Genomic DNA, 8,968 nt, shown 5'->3' on the forward strand with positions numbered 1-8,968 from the left:
CGTGTATGGCTATATGTTTGTATTTAAAGTAACCTCTTGACCCACCGTTACCAGGGTCGAGACAGAAACTATCCCTTTGGAAATTTAAATGTTTCACCATATGTTTCACCATGTGGCATTCATTACCAAATCCTTTTACATGTTTCACAAATTAGCTATCTTGGTGAGCTAATTATTTAATTACTAAACACAAGTCTATTTGTTAATATAGAAAGTTAAAAGAACTCTTTTGGTTGTTTAGTTTTAAATAAAAATATTAAAAAAAATGTTTTACTCGTTTAATCATACAACAAAGTATATTTTTTTTCGGTTTTTTTTCTTCAAAATATCAACATAAAAAGGAAGATAACTTCATTATGAAGAGGCAAAGAAAGATAACTCCATTAAATGTTACAGCCCCCTCTCATCCCCTTGAAAAATTCTTGCATCATTAGTTTGATAGACCGCATTATTATTTATCTTTTTCTAATAATGTAAATCATACAACCAAATACATTTTGTAAATGATTTTGTTTTACTAAATATAAACATGCAAAGGAAGGTAACTTCATTATGAAGAGGCAAAGAAAGATAACTCCATTACCTGTAACCCCCTTTTCATCCCTTTGAATATTCTTTCTCTTTTTCTAAATATGTAAATTAATTCTTGTTTTCAATGAAATTATTAAGCAAAATAAAATGATAAGACTTTTACACCACTAACCATAACCCTTGCCTTTCATAGCGGTGACATTAACTAAAATTGAAGATGGCCGGTTTATAATTACGATTACTCAGAATGAAAAAAAAACCCACTGATGATGATGAAAACAATTTATAATGGGTTACAAACCTTTCATTGTAATGTTAATTTTCAATTAAAAAAGTAGGTCAACGACCTACTTTTAATTTAAAGCAATATGAGCTGTATTTTTAAAGGGACTTGGACACGATTTGAGATCAAAAGTTTTATTTTTATTTTTTATGTATAAAATGATGTACTGGTGCATTTTAAATGATTGACCAAAATATTACATGTTAAAGTCAAGTTACAAGCGAAATACAGAGGTAAGAGTTGATAGTTATGTAAACAAAGCTCGAGTCTCATAGTTGAATACAAAAAATGTAATGTAGAATTTTACCATTTTTGAGAAAAATGAAATGTTAAAAACAATTTATACTTATTCAATATCTTCTTAAAAACTATTATCATCAAAAGAAAGTCACAATCGATTGAAACTTACACCAATACAACACATATGAAAAAATGACAATATTCTAGCTTCGTTTACAAAACAAAGAATTTAGAACTCTGTATCTTGCTTATAATTTGATATTTAAGTTTCAAATTTTAACATAGTATTATAAACTTATATAATAATCGGTATAATCATTAATATAAAGTCAAATTGTGTCTAAGTCCTTTTAATAATTGTATTCTGTTGCATAAACCAGCTAACATGATACGTCTGCATGTACCTTAAACTTTTATGGTGAATACGGTTTGTAAAAATCATTAATTTTTGTCAGAAGAAAGACTTCTCTTATAAGGAATATATAGCAAGTCAGTTATTGTACAGGACGACAATAATTCAATGTTGCTTCAATTAAGGCCTTTTAATGGCTTTCTCCCTAAAAATATATATCTAACAGAAATTTGAAAACATTATTATTTTTTTCATTTATGTAGAAAATGACATTTTCGTAAAAAAAAAATCACCGTGAATATTGAAGCTCATATTGCTTTAATGGTCATTGAATATTTTCAAAAATTTAAGAAAAACCATAAAAGATTTTACATTATGATTGAGATTATCTTAATGGTGAAAAAAAAACAAATGTCTAAGCTCTTATAAAAATGCAATACAGTTTAAGAAAGGCAGTAGCATAAATATGTGCAAAGCATTAAGTTTTCATTGACAATTTAATAAATATTCCAGTCCGAAATTCCTCTATCAGTTCTCAATTTTGTTACCCATTTTTTAATCAATATTACCAAAAAAAAAAATGATGATAATAGTAGAACATTTACAGTATTGAACTTAATTTATCAACCGTTTTCTGATTGCATAGATTTTACATCAGGTGGAAGATCAAAATTTTGAGATTTCTTTTGTCATTATTAATCATTTTTCAATATTTTTGTAGTTTGTGCCATACAATTATCTAAATGAAAAAGTAAAATAAAACCAACAGAAAATATGCAAAATTATGTCAACTAACAAAAAGAAATATTTCAGTGAACAATAAAACTTGAGAAAAAAAATAGTTCGAACTTTGTCTGTTATGCTTAAAGTCCAATTTTGTTTAAACCTAATTACATAATATAGTTAACATATCAAATAACATGTCATCAAAAATTTATCTCGATAATAATTTGTCCTTAGAACATGTTTTACTTTTGCCGTTCAACTCAATAACAATCCGAATTTAAGAACTAAAACCCTAAGTAAACAACGTCTTTTTTTTAAATATGTAGTCAGTTTCTCTTCACCCTGCAGTAAAACCCCCAATCCTTTGCACTATTAGACTGCTTTGGTCCCGCAACAGATTCGAACTTTCTACCTTGGGGGCATGAAATATATATATCCCGTAGATGGCTTTATTTTTTCTCTTAAAATGAGGTCAGTGTCGGCCGAAGTAAAGAAAAAAAAAACGTTTATAAACATTAAATGCATTGATGCAACATACCATTTCGGTCCCGCCCTATATTCAAGAACCCTTACCTCGGTGGACAAGAAATATCAAATTTTAGACAGATGCTTCCTAATTTACCAGCTTATGAGTTCAGTGTCCCTTACATGTGTGTGGGAGTAGAGAAGACGATTTTTAAAACTTAATGTATTAATACTATACATCAAACACCCCTCTCAAGAGTAAAATCCAATACCCTGGGGACTTAAAATTTACAATTTTAATAAACGGCTTTATGATCAACGTGACTATGAACTTAGTTCTCCTTTAAGATTTGTAAGCGTAGAGAAAATATAATCTCCATTCACACTATGAGTCCATTTTGGCCCTGCCCCAAAGTCAAAACCAATATCCGGAGGGACATGAAATCTACAATTCTAGTACATGGCTTCCTGTTCTGTCGTAGTTTGGATTCAATTTTTCTTGCAAATGTGCGGGAGCAGAAAAGAAGATTTTCAAACAGTATATGCATGGAAACGTAATACTCATGTTGGCCCGCCCTACGGACTAAATTAATCTTTGGAGGTCGTGAATATTGTTTCATTTTTTTTGTTTTTCACATGTTTTTGAGTAAAGAAGACCTTATGCAAATTTGGTTAAAAGCTTTACGAACATCATTACCATATATCCAGTTATACCCTCACATATGTGGGTGTTGAGAAGTTTTTCTTTTAAGTTGACGTATTTTGCATATTTAGCTCCACCCATAATGCTCAAAATATGATAAGTCACAGTTGAAATTACTATTACTCTAGAGATGCTTTAAACAAAAAATGGGCTTGAAGTTTAAAAAAAAAAATTAAAATATAAAATCGTTAACATATGACTCACGATGACGTACGAAGACCAATGTCAAAAGCCCACTTGAGTGACTCAAGTGACCTACAAATGTTTATTTTTTCTAGGAAATACATACTAATGCTTACTGAAAAAAAATAATTCTCAATACAGGCATTTGAGGAGCATAGGAACCTGTTTAAATGCTTTATACGAGAGTTAAACGACGTCATTGAAAAAAATAAGGAAAAAAGATTGGAAGTACATAAAAGGTAATATGTATAATTAATACAAGTCAGTGTTTGCTCTGCTTTGAAAATTTGTTTCGCTGTATGGATTTTTGAGACAGTTCACATTTGTTATACCCATTTTTAATACATACTATATTACATTTCAGGTTTTTAGAAAAGTTTATTAATGACTGTGAGAACGTCGTGTCCCCAAAATATGAAAAAGCAAGGGAAATAGCAAAATCCAGTGAAGAAAATGTTCAAAGGGCAATAACAAAGGTTTCCGATTTGAAGGAAATATGGCAAGAGGTAAACACATAGTAGAAAAGTGTATAGTCATTTAGCATCGATTCAATGATGTACATTTGTTGTAATGTTGTGATAAAAAAAGGTACAGTTAAGAACAATTTATTATCGTTTCGTACTCTTTTTATGCACTATCAAAACATCATGCATTTACGTTAACGCTAAAACAGATGATCCCATTCTCTCCCTTGTTTTCTTTCTAATAATCAGAGTTTTTTGTTGCTCTCTGATTGCGTTTTGCATTCTCTTACAATTAACGAACTACTTTCTTCATCAGGTCTTGCTCAAAATATGATTTGAATTTACATATATGCACTGTTATCTGTTCCCTTTGCGTTCACTGTAAGTCTGCATACGTTTAATTTAGAAAACTAGATTACTTGACGAATATTATCGACATGATATTGTTGAACATGCTTAAGCTATATTTGTTTCGCATTTATCATTGTAGTTTAAAAACACGATTTTTTAAAACTTGTTACCGTTAGACTGTTGTTTAAAAAAAACTACTCAGAGATCCAACAGTATTGGTATTTCATAAGGTAATATCTAGCCAATCATTTTAATCATCTTTTCATCGATGTTTGGTTTTTTGTGGGTTTTTTTTTTTGTATTTGCTATTTATATCCAATTACTTGATGACAAATATTTACATATTTATAATCATATGGCAGAAACTTCAATGATAAAACAAAAACTAGAAGCGTGAATAAATTATGCATTTCAAGAAGAACTGCATACATATATTTGTACATTGTATATCATGTTAATCAATAAAAATTATATTATAAAAATCATAAACCATAAACTGAAATAATGAACAAAATTGAAAAAATAACCGGTATGCTATTATAAATGAGTGATATATGTTATCATGCAACTTCTGAATACCGCTGAATAAAACACAAATGTCGCTATCAAATTAAATATAAGAGTTTAAGGACTTACATATAAATATATTTTGTGAAAAACTCATTATAGGTTATTAATGGTTAGTATTGAACCCGAAATTTAAATCTCGGTTGAGACACAATACACGCCATTTATGAAATTGATTTTATTGGCAATAAAGACCATGGATGCCACACAAATGGAACATGAAGGTATTAAGTACTAATGGACCACACGTTTACCTTATGATAACAAGTTTTCTAAATCAAACTGTCAATTAAAATGTAATTAAATAAGCACAAAAAAACAAAACAAAACAAAACAAAAAAACAGCAAGCAGCCTGAAGGGCGCCTTACGTCTCTTAGAAGAAGCCATTCATAACGATTTGTAGGAAAGCGTAGATTCCTAAAGACGAAGATATCACACGGAAACCAGTCTGATATAGCATATAGATATAATGAAACTCATACGTACACGATTATGAACAAACGGCTTCAATTTGCTCTGATTGCTAAATTGATGTATTTGTTAAAACTGTTTGTTGGGTGAGAGTAAATTATAATTTCAAAAGTTTGGATGACGTCGAATAATGTGATTAGAAAGAGGAACAGATCAGCTGTTCAAATGATATAATACGTCTCTCCATAGGAGGAACAAGCAGTATAGATATTGATCGGTTAGTAGTATTGAAATAAGGTTATTCTGCAACAAGAAAACTCGTACTTTATTTCGATAACACCTGTCATTATATAATACGCATGATGACTCATAAAAGGCATGGTTAACCTATTATTTTTTCTTTCAGGAAACTTTGAAACTGAACGAAAATATAAACCGTTTCCTTGAGGCAGTCATTGACCAGTTACATGAATATGTTCATCATCCCGACTTTAAAAGGAAAATTCTACAGAAAGTGGCAACATCCTCGAGACTTAGAATAGGTTCTGATGTAAATGCTCAAATACAAGCAGAAACCCAAAGGTGGGAAGAAACGCACGTGAATCATGTATATACTGATATTTTTCTAAAAAATCTTAATGAGAAGTTGAAAACCGTCTGCGGTAGATTAGCAGAAAATCTGATGAGAGGATTTGAAATGCCTTATGATCCAGAAAACAGAATTTTGCTTGGAATCATTCAAACTGCAGTGTCCATTGGTGGCGGGTTAGCATTTAGAGGGGCTATAGTTGAACCACCTGTAGCTGTAGCTGTTGCTGTTGGAGGGGTCATATTCACTGGATTACTGAGCTACGGGTTCATCAACAACTTTGAAACTGTTTGCGAAAAAGCAGTTGATGTGAGGATCAACAAACTTACCAAACCTTATTTAAAACAAAAACTGAGAGCGAGATACGAAACAGCCATGAAAAAAAATGTGAATGATGCTTTGGAAAAAATGAACTTGGAAATAAACAAACTCACGGAAGAACAAAAGGCAAAGGAAACAGAAAATACCGTTAACAATACAAACATGCGTATTTTTATGTCAATAAATGATATGCTGTTCAAATGCAAACAACGTTTGGAGGATATTGAAGATATGTTTGCATATCCCGAATAGATAAACAAAATCTTAATTTGTGAAATGTAACTGTTTGATAATTACAATAATTACGATAATAACAAACACTTAACTTTAAAAAAATGATTGCGCCCATGATGAAAGGACTCTTATGCCATTTTTTTTATAAAACAGAGAAATAACGCGATTAAGAAATGACGTTATGTAAAAGAAAAAAAAAACTTGTCTGATAGTACAAAAAAGCAGCGCGGTAATTTTGTTACTTTGTTTATGAACACGTCTTTTAATGCTGAAACGTGTTTAATAGCAATGCCCAATACTGCAGTATCTGTTATGATAAATAAAATGAATATATATATATATATATATATATATATATATATATATATATATATATATATATATATATATATATATATAAATATATTTTTTTTTTTTTTTTTTTTTTTTTTTTTTTTTTAATTTATAACTCAGATTTGAATATATATTCCGTGCCTGTTTGATACAAACAAAATAGAATTCTAAAAAAAAAACTTGCATTGGAAGAATAATCTAGAATGGATTCCCCGTGTAGTACTGAATCTGATATCAAACGTTTTGAATATATATTAGTTTTTGAATTACTGGTTAATGAGAAACAATTTAATTATATACTTTATATAAAATATAGGTTTTTTGCACCTCTGATATGAACAGAGGCACTTGCTATCATCACCCCCCCCCCCTCCCTCCCCTATATCATCTCCCTTTATTTCTTTTTTCTGGAACACGTGTACATTCTTATTCAGATTACCTCTGTTTTTATTCTCTTTTTCTTTGACTTTATTACATGCATGACCTTTTGATTGGAACGTTTTAGTATTGAATTTGTTACAGTATAATTGAAGTTAAAAAAATGCGCAGTTTTGAGATAAGGGGAAACAACTTCAATTAGTTTTTCCAATCAAAAAGAAAACTATCTTCCTGAATTCAAATATATGATAAAAAAAATATTGCCAAATCTGTATCACATTCCATATCAACCCTCAAACAATATTAGCCCTCTAACCTTCGATATTGGAGTCTCGGGTTGATATGGTATGCAAAACAAATTACATGCATCATTCTCTATTAATTCACGACTACGTTTTCACTACCAATTATAACGAATTAATCCGCATATAATAATGTGAATGAAACCCATACCCTTTACACGATAAATTCTTTAATCACTGTGTTTAAGGGCATTTATACATGTATATGATCACGTCGGAAAACAAGAAAAACATCCCACTTCTGTAGAAAATACCAGGAAGCTCCGCACGGGGAAATTGATATTAAAAGAAAATATGTTTAACTTTTATCAACTGTTCAATATTAATGAGTGTAATTTTAATCCTTATTAAAGAGACTAGTGCATAAATTATTATCGAAAATAGGTGTTTAATCTATAGGTTGATACATGTAGATTCAGTCGTTTTTTTTATAGATTCAAGAAAACATATTGACGCAAGCGTCAAAAAGCCGCAAAAAAATGTATTTGTTGTATGAATTATCATTGATTGTTTACATAAAAAAACACAACAGAGAAGAAAATAACGAGTTGGTTTAACTAATTTATGATAAATTTTAATGTATTTTCAGCAACACATTCTGACGTTTAACATTATATAAATAGTGCCTGTTATGGAGGGTAACAGTTGAAATTGACACCCCGAGAAAACCATTGTCAACCGACGCGAAGCGGAGGTTGACAATGGTTTTCGAGGGGTGTCAATTTCAACTGTTATCCTCCCAAACAGGCACGATTTATTTTGTTATACTGAATGTCTTAATTTTAAAGAACATTTTATTGCTTTTATATAGGAATAACGTAAATTCTACAGCGAACCGTAGGCGCATAATTTTTGCGCATGTAACATTTTGTAATGTTACCCGTTGCTAAGTGCGTTGCTAACGCTGAGGGTAATAGAACGGATTATGAACTGCGTCTTAACCAATCAGATTTCAGTATTTAACATGAAAGTATAACAATATACTATAATAATAATTATTATAAAGAATCGCGTTCACTGCTCTAAGCATTTCTAACAATTGTATGCCATTGTATGAAGTAATGGAGAATACATTGATTTGTACATTATTCTGATACAAAGTTCAACTCATCATCATTCTCTTAAAGATTATGTTTTTCAAACCATTCTTATATGGTGTTGCATCGTATTGCATTAAAACTAAATGCATTAGTTTATATGATTTCAAAGGACCACACTATAAAATAGAAATGGATTATTTGAAAGGTACATGTAAGATCATATGCTCATCTAGTAGAAACTGCACAATTTTAACGGTAAAAAATAAGCCTGATTTTTTTTCTCTTTAATGGAATTGTAAATCTCATCTACATTTCAGTTATTGTAGATAATAATGGTTATTTAATTGCACAAGGTTCTCAAAAGTATTTAAAATAAGTCAAGTCAGCTCAAATTTTCAGGTCTTTCATGTTTTTGCGTAATAAAATGATATGAATGTTATTTCATGATAAGTTCAACCACATTTCACATGGAAATATAATAAGTACACACACAA

The sequence above is a fragment of the Magallana gigas genome, chromosome 1 (assembly GCF_963853765.1).
Source record: "Magallana gigas chromosome 1, xbMagGiga1.1, whole genome shotgun sequence".
NCBI lineage: Eukaryota > Metazoa > Mollusca > Bivalvia > Ostreida > Ostreidae > Magallana > Magallana gigas.